Source organism: Schistocerca serialis, unplaced genomic scaffold, assembly GCF_023864345.2.
Source record: "Schistocerca serialis cubense isolate TAMUIC-IGC-003099 unplaced genomic scaffold, iqSchSeri2.2 HiC_scaffold_1434, whole genome shotgun sequence".
NCBI lineage: Eukaryota > Metazoa > Arthropoda > Insecta > Orthoptera > Acrididae > Schistocerca > Schistocerca serialis.
The window spans coordinates 168623-182609 of NW_026047663.1; the positions used below are offsets into that span (position 1 = coordinate 168623).

The 13987-nt window shown below is 59.2% G+C and overlaps 1 long non-coding RNA gene across 1 annotated transcript in view; it reads left to right on the forward strand.

Moving 5' to 3' along the window:
- LOC126443282 (uncharacterized) overlaps positions 1-13987 on the forward strand; it is a 134819-nt gene that overhangs the window by 102978 nt on the left and 17854 nt on the right. The window lies entirely within an intron of this gene.

Below are 13987 nucleotides of genomic sequence, written 5' to 3' on the forward strand. Positions count from 1 at the left end.
GGCAGCACAGGTTGCGGGGACAGCAAGGTTTGTGGGACAGCACAGCTTGCAAGGACAGCACAGCTTGCGGGGACAGCACAGCTTGCAGGGACAGCACAGCTTGTGGGGACAGCACAGCTTGCGGGGAGAGCACAGCTAGCGGGGACAGCACATCTTGCGGGGACAGCACAGCTTGCGGGGACAGCACGGCTTGTGAGGACAGCACGGCTTGCGAGGACAGCACGGCTTATGAGGACAGAACGGCTTGCGTGGACAGCACGGCTTGCGAGGACCGCACAGCTTTCGAGGACAGCCAACTTTACGAGGACAGCACAGCTTGCGAGGACAGCACAGCTTGTGAGGACAGCACAGCTTGCGAGGACAGCTCAACTTGAGAGGACAGCTCAACTTGCGAGGACAGCACAGCTTGCGAGGACAGCACAACTTGAGAGGACTGCTCAACTTGAGAGGACAGCAAAGCTTGCTAGGACAGCACGGCTTGCGAGGACAGCACGGCTTGCAAGGACAGCACGGCTTGCGAGGACAGCACAGCTTGCGAGGACAGCACAGCTTGCGAGGACAGCACGGCTTGCGAGGACAGCACGGCTTGCGAGGACAGCACGGCTTGCGAGGACAGCACGGCTTGCGAGGACAGCACGGCTTGCGAGGACAGCACAGCTTGCGAGGACAGCACAGCTCGTGGGGACAGCATAGCTTGCGGGGACAGCACAGCTTGTGGAGACAGCACACATTGCGCTGACAGCACAGATTGCGGGGACAGCACAGCTTGCAGGGACAGCACAGCTTGCGGGGACAAAACAGCTTGCGGGAACAGCACAGCTTGCGGGGATAGCACTGTTTGCGGCGACAGCACAGTTTGCGGGGACAGCACAGCTTGCGGGGACAGCACAGCTTGCAGGGACAGCACAGGTTGCGGGGACAGCAAGGCTTGCGGGGACAGCACAGCTTGCAAGTACAGCACAGCTTGCGAGGACAGCACAGCTTGCGAGGACAGCCAACTTTACGAGGACAGCACAGCTTGCGAGGACAGCACAGCTTGCGAGGACAGCACAGCTTGCGAGGACAGCACAGCTGGCGAGGACAGCTCAACTTGAGAGGACAGCTCAACTTGCGAGGACAGCAAAGCTTGCGAGGACAGCACGGCTGGCGAGGACAGCACAGCTTGCGAGGACAGCACAGCTTGCGGGGATGGCACGGCTTGCGGGGACGGCACAGCTTGCGATCACAGCACAGCTTGAGAGGACAGCACAGCTAACGAGGGCAGCACGGCTGGCGAGGACAGCACAGGTTGCGAGGACAGCACAGCTTGCGAGGACAGCACAGCTCGCGTGGACAGCAGAGCTTGCGGGGACAGCACAGCTTGTGGAGACAGCACAGCTTGCGCTGAGAGCACAGATTGCGGGGACAGCACAGCTTGCGGGGACAGCACAGCTTGCGGGGACAGAGCAGCTTGCGGCGACAGCACAGCTTGCAGGGACAGCGCAGGTTGCGGGGACAGCAAGGTTTGCGGGGACAGCACAGCTTGCGGGGACATCACATCTTGCGGGGACAGCACAGCTTGCGAGGACAGCACAGCTTGCGAGGACAGCACAGCATGTGAGGACAGCACAGCTTGTGAGGACAGCTCAACTTGAGAGGACAGCTCAACTTGCGAGGACAGCACAGCTTGCGAGGACAGCACAACTTGAGAGGACTGCTCAACTTGAGAGGACAGCAAAGCTTGCTAGGACAGCATGGCTTGCGAGGACAGCACGGCTTGCGAGGACAGCACGGCTTGCGAGGACAGCACGGCTTGCGAGGACAGCACGGCTTGCGAGGACAGCACGGCTTGGGAGGACAGCACGGCTTGCGAGGACAGCACGGCTTGCGAGGACAGAACGGCTTGCGAGGACAGCACGGCTTGCGAGGACTGCACGGCTTGCGAGGACAGCACAGCTTGTGAGGACAGCACAGCTCGTGGGGACAGCATAGCTTGCGGGGAGAGCACAGCTTGTGGAGACAGCACAGATTGCGCTGACAGCACAGATTGCGGGGACAGCACAGCTTGCAGGGACAGCACAGCTTGCGGGGACAAAACAGCCTGCGGGAACAGCACAGCTTGCGGGGATAGCACAGTTTGCGGCGACAGCACAGTTTTCGGGGACAGCACAGCTTGCGGGGACAGCACAGCTTGCAGGGACAGCACAGGTTGCGGGGACAGCAAGGCTTGCGGGGACAGCACAGCTTGCAAGTACAGCACAGCTTGTGGGGACAGCACAGCTTGCAGGGACAGCACAGCTTGCGGGGACAGCACAGCTTGCAGGGACAGCACAGCTTGCGGGGACAGCACATCTTGCGGGGACAGCACAGCTTGCGGGGACAGCTCAACATGAGAGGACAGCTCAACTAGAGAGGACAGATCAACTAGAGAGGACAGCTCAATTTGAGAGGACAGTTCAACTTGATAGGACAGCTCAACTTGCAAGGACAGCTCAACTTGTGAGGACAGCACAACTTGCGAGGACAGCAACGCTTGCGAGGACCGCAAAGCTTGCGAGGACAGCAAAGCTTGCGAGGACAGCAAAGCTTGTGAGGACAGCACGGCCTCCGAGGACAGCACGGCTTGCGAGGACAGCATGGCTTGCGAGGACAGCACAGCTTGCGAGGACAGCACGGCTTGCGAGTACAGCACAGCTTGCGAGGACAGCACGGCTTGTGAGGACAGCACGGCTTGCGAGGACAGCACAGCTTGCGAGGACCGCACAGCTTTCGAGGACAGCACAGCTTGCGAGGACAGCACAGCTTGCGAGGACACCCAACGTTACGAGGACAGCACAGCTTGCGAGGACAGCAAAGCTTGCGAGGACAGCACAGCTTGTGAGGACAGCACAGCTTGCGAGGACAGCTCAACTTGAGAGGACAGTTCAACTTGCGAGGACAGATCAACTTGAGAGGAGAGCACAACTTGAGAGGACTGCTCAACTTGAGAGGACAGCAAATCTTGCGAGGACAGCACGGCTGGCAAGGACAGCACAGGTTGTGAGGACAGCACAGCTTCCGAGGACAGCACAGCTTGCGAGGACAGCACAGCTTGCGAGGACAGCACGGCTTGCGAGGACAGCACAGCTTGCGAGGATAGCACAGCTTGCGAGGACAGCACAGCTTGCGAGGACAGCACAGCTTGCAAGGACAGCACGGCTTGCGAGGACAGCATGGCTAGCGAGGGCAGCATGGCTTGCGAGCACAGCACGGCATGCAAGGACAGCACAGCTGGCGAGGACAGCACAGCTTGTGAGGACAGCACAGCTTGCCAGGACAGCACTGCTTGCGAGGACACCTCAGCTTGCGAGGACAGCACAGCTTGCGAAGACAGCACAGCTTGCAAGGACAGAACAGCTTGCGAGGACAGCACAGCTTGCGATGACAGCACAGCTTGCGAAGACAGCACAGCTTGCGAGGACAGCACAACTTGCGAGGACAGCAAAGCTTGCGAGGACAGCAAAGCTTGCGAGGACAGCAAAGCTTGTGAGGACAGCAAAGCTTGTGAGGACAGCACGGTCTCCGAGGTCAGCACGGCTTGAGAGGACAGCATGGCTTGCGAGGACAGCACGGCTTGCAAGGACAGCACGGCTTGTGAGGACAGCACGGCTTGTGAGGACAGCACGGCTTGCGAGGACAGCACAGCTTGCGAGGACCGCACAGCTTTCGAGGACAGCACAGCCTGCGAGGACAGCACAACTTGCGAGGACAGCCAACGTTACGAGGACAGCACAGCTTGCGAGGACAGCACAGCTTGCGAGGACAGCACAGCTTGTGAGGACAGCACAGCTTGCGAGGACAGCTCAACTTGAGAGGACAGCTCAACTTGCGAGGACAGATCAACTTGAGGGGAGAGCACAACTTGAGAGGACTGCTCAACTTGAGAGGACAGCAAAGCTTGCGAGGACAGCACGGCTTGCGAGGACAGCACGGCTTGCAAGGACAGCATGGCTTGCGAGGACAGCACAGCTTGCGAAGACAGCACAGCTTGTGAGGACAGCACAGCTTGCGAGGACAGAACAGCTTGTGAGGACAGCTCAACTTGAGGGGACAGCTCAACTTGAGGGGACAGTTCAACTTGAGAGAACACCTCAACTTGAGAGGACAGCTCAGCTAGAGAGGACAGCGCAACTTGAGAGGACAGCTCTACTTGAGAGGACAGCTCAGCTTGAGAGGAAAGCTCAACTAGAGAGGACAGCTCAACTTGAGAGGACAGAAAAGCTTGCGAGGACAGCATGGCTTGCGAGGACAGCACGGCTTGCGAGGACAGCACGGCTTGCGAGGACAGCACGGCTGGCAAGGACAGCACAGGTTGTGAGGACAGCACAGTTTCCGAGGACAGCACAGCTTGCGAGGACAGCACAGCTTGCGAGGACAGCACAGCTTGCGGAGACAGCACAGCTTGCGAGGATAGCACAGCTTGCGAGGACAGCACAGCTTGCAAGGACAGCACAGCTTGCAAGGACAGCACGGCTTGTGGGGACAGCATGGCTAGCGAGGGCAGCACGGCTTGCGAGGACAGCACGGCATGCGAGGACAGCACAGCTGGCGAGGACAGCACAGCTTGCGAGGACAGCACAGCATATGAGGACAGCACAGCTTGCCAGGACAGCACTGCTTGCGAGGACACCTCAGCTTGCGAGGACAGCACAGCTTGCGAGGACAGCACAGCTTGCAAGGACAGCACAGCTTGCGAGGAGAGCATAGCTTGCGAGGACAGCACAGCTTGCGAAGACAGCACACCTTGTGAGGACGGCACAGCTTGCGAGGACAGCACAGCTTGCGAGGACAGCACAGCTTGCGAGGACAGCACAGCTTGCGAGGACAGCACAGCTTGCGAGGACTGCTCAACTTGAGAGGACAGCTCAACTTGAGAGGACAGTTCAACTTGTGAGAACAGCTCAACTTGAGAGGACAGCTCAGCTAGAGAGGACAGCGCAACTTGAGTGGACAGCTCTACTTGAGAGGACAGCTAAACTTCAGAGGACAGCTCAACTTCAGAGGACAGCTCAACTTTAGAGGACAGTTCAACTTGAGAGAACAGCTCAACTTGAGAGGACAGCTCAAATAGAGAGGACAGCGCAACTTGAGTGGACAGCTCTACTTGAGAGTACAGCTAAACTTGAGAGGACAGCTCAACTTGAGAGGACAGCTCAACTTGAGAGGACAGCTCATCTTGCGAGGACAGCAAAGCTTGCGAGGACAGCACGGCTTGCGAGGACAGCACGGCTTGCGAGGACAGCATGGCTTGCGAGGACAGCAGTGCTTCTGAGGACAGCACGGCTGACGAGGACAGCACAGGTTGCGAGGACAGCACAGCTTCTGAGGACAGCACGGCTGGCGAGGACAGCACAGGTTGCGAGGACAGCACAGCTTGCGAGGACAGCACAGCTTGCAGGGACAGCACAGGTTGCGGGGACAGCAAGGTTTGTGGGACAGCACAGCTTGCAAGGACAGCACAGCTTGCGGGGACAGCACAGCTTGCAGGGACATCACAGCTTGCGGGGACAGCACAGCTTGCGGGGAGAGCACAGCTAGCGGGGACAGCACATCTTGCGGGGACAGCACAGCTTGCGGGGACAGCACGGCTTGTGAGGACAGCACGGCTTGCGAGGACAGCACGGCTTATGAGGACAGAACGGCTTGCGTGGACAGCACGGCTTGCGAGGTCCGCACAGCTTTCGAGGACAGCACAGCTTGCGAGGACAGCACAGCTTGCGAGGACAGCCAACTTTACGAGGACAGCACAGCTTGCGAGGACAGCACAGCTTGCGAGGACAGCACAGCTTGTGAGGACAGCACAGCTTGCGAGGACAGCTCAACTTGAGAGGACAGCTCAACTTGCGAGGACAGCACAGCTTGCGAGGACAGCACAACTTGAGAGGACTGCTCAACTTGAGAGGACAGCAAAGCTTGCTAGGACAGCACGGCTTGCGAGGACAGCACGGCTTGCAAGGACAGCACGGCTTGCGAGGACAGCACAGCTTGCGAGGACAGCACAGCTTGCGAGGACAGCACGGCTTGCGAGGACAGCACGGCTTGCGAGGACAGCACGGCTTGCGAGGACAGCACGGCTTGCGAGGACAGCACGGCTTGCGAGGACAGCACAGCTTGCGAGGACAGCACAGCTCGTGGGGACAGCATAGCTTGCGGGGACAGCACAGCTTGTGGAGACAGCACACATTGCGCTGACAGCACAGATTGCGGGGACAGCACAGCTTGCAGGGACAGCACAGCTTGCGGGGACAAAACAGCTTGCGGGAACAGCACAGCTTGCGGGGATAGCACTGTTTGCGGCGACAGCACAGTTTGCGGGGACAGCACAGCTTGCGGGGACAGCACAGCTTGCAGGGACAGCACAGGTTGCGGGGACAGCAAGGCTTGCGGGGACAGCACAGCTTGCAAGTACAGCACAGCTTGCGAGGACAGCACAGCTTGCGAGGACAGCCAACTTTACGAGGACAGCACAGCTTGCGAGGACAGCACAGCTTGCGAGGACAGCACAGCTTGCGAGGACAGCACAGCTGGCGAGGACAGCTCAACTTGAGAGGACAGCTCAACTTGCGAGGACAGCAAAGCTTGCGAGGACAGCACGGCTGGCGAGGACAGCACAGCTTGCGAGGACAGCACAGCTTGCGGGGATGGCACGGCTTGCGGGGACGGCACAGCTTGCGATCACAGCACAGCTTGAGAGGACAGCACAGCTAACGAGGGCAGCACGGCTGGCGAGGACAGCACAGGTTGCGAGGACAGCACAGCTTGCGAGGACAGCACAGCTCGCGTGGACAGCAGAGCTTGCGGGGACAGCACAGCTTGTGGAGACAGCACAGCTTGCGCTGAGAGCACAGATTGCGGGGACAGCACAGCTTGCGGGGACAGCACAGCTTGCGGGGACAGAGCAGCTTGCGGCGACAGCACAGCTTGCAGGGACGGCGCAGGTTGCGGGGACAGCAAGGTTTGCGGGGACAGCACAGCTTGCGGGGACATCACATCTTGCGGGGACAGCACAGCTTGCGAGGACAGCACAGCTTGCGAGGACAGCACAGCATGTGAGGACAGCACAGCTTGTGAGGACAGCTCAACTTGAGAGGACAGCTCAACTTGCGAGGACAGCACAGCTTGCGAGGACAGCACAACTTGAGAGGACTGCTCAACTTGAGAGGACAGCAAAGCTTGCTAGGACAGCACGGCTTGCGAGGACAGCACGGCTTGCGAGGACAGCACGGCTTGCGAGGACAGCACGGCTTGCGAGGACAGCACGGCTTGCGAGGACAGCACGGCTTGGGAGGACAGCACGGCTTGCGAGGACAGCACGGCTTGCGAGGACAGAACGGCTTGCGAGGACAGCACGGCTTGCGAGGACTGCACGGCTTGCGAGGACAGCACAGCTTGTGAGGACAGCACAGCTCGTGGGGACAGCATAGCTTGCGGGGAGAGCACAGCTTGTGGAGACAGCACAGATTGCGCTGACAGCACAGATTACGGGGACAGCACAGCTTGCAGGGACAGCACAGCTTGCGGGGACAAAACAGCTTGCGGGAACAGCACAGCTTGCGGGGATAGCACAGTTTGCGGCGACAGCACAGTTTTCGGGGACAGCACAGCTTGCGGGGACAGCACAGCTTGCAGGGACAGCACAGGTTGCGGGGACAGCAAGGCTTGCGGGGACAGCACAGCTTGCAAGTACAGCACAGCTTGTGGGGACAGCACAGCTTGCAGGGACAGCACAGCTTGCGGGGACAGCACAGCTTGCAGGGACAGCACAGCTTGCGGGGACAGCACATCTTGCGGGGACAGCACAGCTTGCGGGGACAGCTCAACATGAGAGGACAGCTCAACTAGAGAGGACAGATCAACTAGAGAGGACAGCTCAATTTGAGAGGACAGTTCAACTTGAGAGGACAGCTCAACTTGCAAGGACAGCTCAACTTGTGAGGACAGCACAACTTGCGAGGACAGCAACGCTTGCGAGGACCGCAAAGCTTGCGAGGACAGCAAAGCTTGCGAGGACAGCAAAGCTTGTGAGGACAGCACGGCCTCCGAGGACAGCACGGCTTGCGAGGACAGCATGGCTTGCGAGGACAGCACAGCTTGCGAGGACAGCACGGCTTGCGAGGACAGCACAGCTTGTGAGGACAGCACGGCTTGTGAGGACAGCACGGCTTGCGAGGACAGCACAGCTTGCGAGGACCGCACAGCTTTCGAGGACAGCACAGCTTGCGAGGACAGCACAGCTTGCGAGGACACCCAACGTTACGAGGACAGCACAGCTTGCGAGGACAGCAAAGCTTGCGAGGACAGCACAGCTTGTGAGGACAGCACAGCTTGCGAGGACAGCTCAACTTGAGAGGACAGTTCAACTTGCGAGGACAGATCAACTTGAGAGGAGAGCACAACTTGAGAGGACTGCTCAACTTGAGAGGACAGCAAATCTTGCGAGGACAGCACGGCTGGCAAGGACAGCACAGGTTGTGAGGACAGCACAGCTTCCAAGGACAGCACAGCTTGCGAGGACAGCACAGCTTGCGAGGACAGCACGGCTTGCGAGGACAGCACAGCTTGCGAGGATAGCACAGCTTGCGAGGACAGCACAGCTTGCGAGGACAGCACAGCTTGCAAGGACAGCACGGCTTGCGAGGACAGCATGGCTAGCGAGGGCAGCATGGCTTGCGAGCACAGCACGGCATGCAAGGACAGCACAGCTGGCGAGGACAGCACAGCTTGTGAGGACAGCACAGCTTGCCAGGACAGCACTGCTTGCGAGGACACCTCAGCTTGCGAGGACAGCACAGCTTGCGAAGACAGCACAGCTTGCAAGGACAGAACAGCTTGCGAGGACAGCACAGCTTGCGATGACAGCACAGCTTGCGAAGACAGCACAGCTTGCGAGGACAGCACAACTTGCGAGGACAGCAAAGCATGCGAGGACAGCAAAGCTTGCGAGGACAGCAAAGCTTGTGAGGACAGCAAAGCTTGTGAGGACAGCACGGTCTCCGAGGTCAGCACGGCTTGCGAGGACAGCATGGCTTGCGAGGACAGCACGGCTTGCAAGGACAGCACGGCTTGTGAGGACAGCACGGCTTGTGAGGACAGCACGGCTTGCGAGGACAGCACAGCTTGCGAGGACCGCACAGCTTTCGAGGACAGCACAGCCTGCGAGGACAGCACAACTTGCGAGGACAGCCAACGTTACGAGGACAGCACAGCTTGCGAGGACAGCACAGCTTGCGAGGACAGCACAGCTTGTGAGGACAGCACAGCTTGCGAGGACAGCTCAACTTGAGAGGACAGCTCAACTTGCGAGGACAGATCAACTTGAGAGGAGAGCACAACTTGAGAGGACTGCTCAACTTGAGAGGACAGCAAAGCTTGCGAGGACAGCACGGCTTGCGAGGACAGCACGGCTTGCAAGGACAGCATGGCTTGCGAGGACAGCACAGCTTGCGAAGACAGCACAGCTTGTGAGGACAGCACAGCTTGCGAGGACAGAACAGCTTGCGAGGACAGCTCAACTTGAGGGGACAGCTCAACTTGAGAGGACAGTTCAACTTGAGAGAACACCTCAACTTGAGAGGACAGCTCAGCTAGAGAGGACAGCGCAACTTGAGAGGACAGCTCTACTTGAGAGGACAGCTCAGCTTGAGAGGAAAGCTCAACTAGAGAGGACAGCTCAACTTGAGAGGACAGAAAAGCTTGCGAGGACAGCATGGCTTGCGAGGACAGCACGGCTTGCGAGGACAGCACGGCTTGCGAGGACAGCACGGCTGGCAAGGACAGCACAGGTTGTGAGGACAGCACAGTTTCCGAGGACAGCACAGCTTGCGAGGACAGCACAGCTTGCGAGGACAGCACAGCTTGCGGAGACAGCACAGCTGGCGAGGACAGCACAGCTTGCGAGGACAGCACAGCATATGAGGACAGCACAGCTTGCCAGGACAGCACTGCTTGCGAGGACACCTCAGCTTGCGAGGACAGCACAGCTTGCGAGGACAGCACAGCTTGCAAGGACAGCACAGCTTGCGAGGAGAGCATAGCTTGCGAGGACAGCACAGCTTGCGAAGACAGCACACCTTGTGAGGACGGCACAGCTTGCGAGGACAGCACAGCTTGCGAGGACAGCACAGCTTGCGAGGACAGCACAGCTTGCGAGGACAGCACAGCTTGCGAGGACTGCTCAACTTGAGAGGACAGCTCAACTTGAGAGGACAGTTCAACTTGTGAGAACAGCTCAACTTGAGAGGACAGCTCAGCTAGAGAGGACAGCGCAACTTGAGTGGACAGCTCTACTTGAGAGGACGGCTAAACTTCAGAGGACAGCTCAACTTCAGAGGACAGCTCAACTTTAGAGGACAGTTCAACTTGAGAGAACAGCTCAACTTGAGAGGACAGCTCAAATAGAGAGGACAGCGCAACTTGAGTGGACAGCTCTACTTGAGAGTACAGCTAAACTTGAGAGGACAGCTCAACTTGAGAGGACAGCTCAACTTGAGAGGACAGCTCATCTTGCGAGGACAGCAAAGCTTGCGAGGACAGCACGGCTTGCGAGGACAGCACGGCTTGCGAGGACAGCATGGCTTGCGAGGACAGCAGTGCTTCTGAGGACAGCACGGCTGGCGAGGACAGCACAGGTTGCGAGGACAGCACAGCTTCTGAGGACAGCACGGCTGGCGAGGACAGCACAGGTTGCGAGGACAGCACAGCTTGCGAGGACAGCACAGCTTGCAGGGACAGCACAGGTTGCGGGGACAGCAAGGTTTGTGGGACAGCACAGCTTGCAAGGACAGCACAGCTTGCGGGGACAGCACAGCTTGCAGGGACAGCACAGCTTGCGGGGACAGCACAGCTTGCGGGGAGAGCACAGCTAGCGGGGACAGCACATCTTGCGGGGACAGCACAGCTTGCGGGGAGAGCACGGCTTGTGAGGACAGCACGGCTTGCGAGGACAGCACGGCTTATGAGGACAGAACGGCTTGCGTGGACAGCACGGCTTGCGAGGACCGCACAGCTTTCGAGGACAGCACAGCTTGCGAGGACAGCACAGCTTGCGAGGACAGCCAACTTTACGAGGACAGCACAGCTTGCGAGGACAGCACAGCTTGCGAGGACAGCACAGCTTGTGAGGACAGCACAGCTTGCGAGGACAGCTCAACTTGAGAGGACAGCTCAACTTGCGAGGACAGCACAGCTTGCGAGGATAGCACAACTTGAGAGGACTGCTCAACTTGAGAGGACAGCAAAGCTTGCTAGGACAGCACGGCTTGCGAGGACAGCACGGCTTGCAAGGACAGCACGGCTTGCGAGGACAGCACAGCTTGCGAGGACAGCACAGCTTGCGAGGACAGCACGGCTTGCGAGGACAGCATGGCTTGCGAGGACAGCACGGCTTGCGAGGACAGCACGGCTTGCGAGGACAGCACGGCTTGCGAGGACAGCACAGCTTGCGAGGACAGCACAGCTCGTGGGGACAGCATAGCTTGCGGGGACAGCACAGCTTGTGGAGACAGCACACATTGCGCTGACAGCACAGATTGCGGGGACAGCACAGCTTGCAGGGATAGCACAGCTTGCGGGGACAAAACAGCTTGCGGGAACAGCACAGCTTGCGGGGATAGCACTGTTTGCGGCGACAGCACAGTTTGCGGGGACAGCACAGCTTGCGGGGACAGCACAGCTTGCAGGGACAGCACAGGTTGCGGGGACAGCAAGGCTTGCGGGGACAGCACAGCTTGCAAGTACAGCACAGCTTGCGAGGACAGCACAGCTTGCGAGGACAGCCAACTTTACGAGGACAGCACAGCTTGCGAGGACAGCACAGCTTGCGAGGACAGCACAGCTTGCGAGGACAGCACAGCTGGCGAGGACAGCTCAACTTGAGAGGACAGCTCAACTTGCGAGGACAGCAAAGCTTGCGAGGACAGCACGGCTGGCGAGGACAGCACAGCTTGCGAGGACAGCACAGCTTGCGGGGATGGCACGGCTTGCGGGGACGGCACAGCTTGCGATCACAGCACAGCTTGAGAGGACAGCACAGCTAACGAGGGCAGCACGGCTGGCGAGGACAGCACAGGTTGCGAGGACAGCACAGCTTGCGAGGACAGCACAGCTCGCGTGGACAGCAGAGCTTGCGGGGACAGCACAGCTTGTGGAGACAGCACAGCTTGCGCTGAGAGCACAGATTGCGGGGACAGCACAGCTTGCGGGGACAGCACAGCTTGCGGGGACAGAGCAGCTTGCGGCGACAGCACAGCTTGCAGGGACAGCGCAGGTTGCGGGGACAGCAAGGTTTGCGGGGACAGCACAGCTTGCGGGGACATCACATCTTGCGGGGACAGCACAGCTTGCGAGGACAGCACAGCTTGCGAGGACAGCACAGCATGTGAGGACAGCACAGCTTGTGAGGACAGCTCAACTTGAGAGGACAGCTCAACTTGCGAGGACAGCACAGCTTGCGAGGACAGCACAACTTGAGAGGACTGCTCAACTTGAGAGGACAGCAAAGCTTGCTAGGACAGCACGGCTTGCGAGGACAGCACGGCTTGCGAGGACAGCACGGCTTGCGAGGACAGCACGGCTTGCGAGGACAGCACGGCTTGCGAGGACAGCACGGCTTGGGAGGACAGCACGGCTTGCGAGGACAGCACGGCTTGCGAGGACAGAACGGCTTGCGAGGACAGCACGGCTTGCGAGGACTGCACGGCTTGCGAGGACAGCACAGCTTGTGAGGACAGCACAGCTCGTGGGGACAGCATAGCTTGCGGGGAGAGCACAGCTTGTGGAGACAGCACAGATTGCGCTGACAGCACAGATTGCGGGGACAGCACAGCTTGCAGGGACAGCACAGCTTGCGGGGACAAAACAGCTTGCGGGAACAGCGCAGCTTGCGGGGATAGCACAGTTTGCGGCGACAGCACAGTTTTCGGGGACAGCACAGCTTGCGGGGACAGCACAGCTTGCAGGGACAGCACAGGTTGCGGGGACAGCAAGGCTTGCGGGGACAGCACAGCTTGCAAGTACAGCACAGCTTGTGGGGACAGCACAGCTTGCAGGGACAGCACAGCTTGCGGGGACAGCACAGCTTGCAGGGACAGCACAGCTTGCGGGGACAGCACATCTTGCGGGGACAGCACAGCTTGCGGGGACAGCTCAACATGAGAGGACAGCTCAACTAGAGAGGACAGATCAACTAGAGAGGACAGCTCAATTTGAGAGGACAGTTCAACTTGAGAGGACAGCTCAACTTGCAATGACAGCTCAACTTGTGAGGACAGCACAACTTGCGAGGACAGCAACGCTTGCGAGGACCGCAAAGCTTGCGAGGACAGCAAAGCTTGCGAGGACAGCAAAGCTTGTGAGGACAGCACGGCCTCCGAGGACAGCACGACTTGCGAGGACAGCATGGCTTGCGAGGACAGCACAGCTTGCGAGGACAGCACGGCTTGCGAGGACAGCACAGCTTGCGAGGACCGCATAGCTTTCGAGGACAGCACAGCTTGCGAGGACAGCACAGCTTGCGAGGACACCCAACGTTACGAGGACAGCACAGCTTGCGAGGACAGCAAAGCTTGCGAGGACAGCACAGCTTGTGAGGACAGCACAGCTTGCGAGGACAGCTCAACTTGAGAGGACAGTTCAACTTGCGAGGACAGATCAACTTGAGAGGAGAGCACAACTTGAGAGGACTGCTCAACTTGAGAGGACAGCAAATCTTGCGAGGACAGCACGGCTGGCAAGGACAGCACAGGTTGTGAGGACAGCACAGCTTCCGAGGACAGCACAGCTTGCGAGGACAGCACAGCTTGCGAGGACAGCACGGCTTGCGAGGACAGCACAGCTTGCGAGGATAGCACAGCTTGCGAGGACAGCACAGCTTGCGAGGACAGCACAGCTTGCAAGGACAGCACGGCTTGCGAGGACAGCATGGCTAGCGAGGGCAGCATGGCTTGCGAGCACAGCACGGCATGCAAGGACA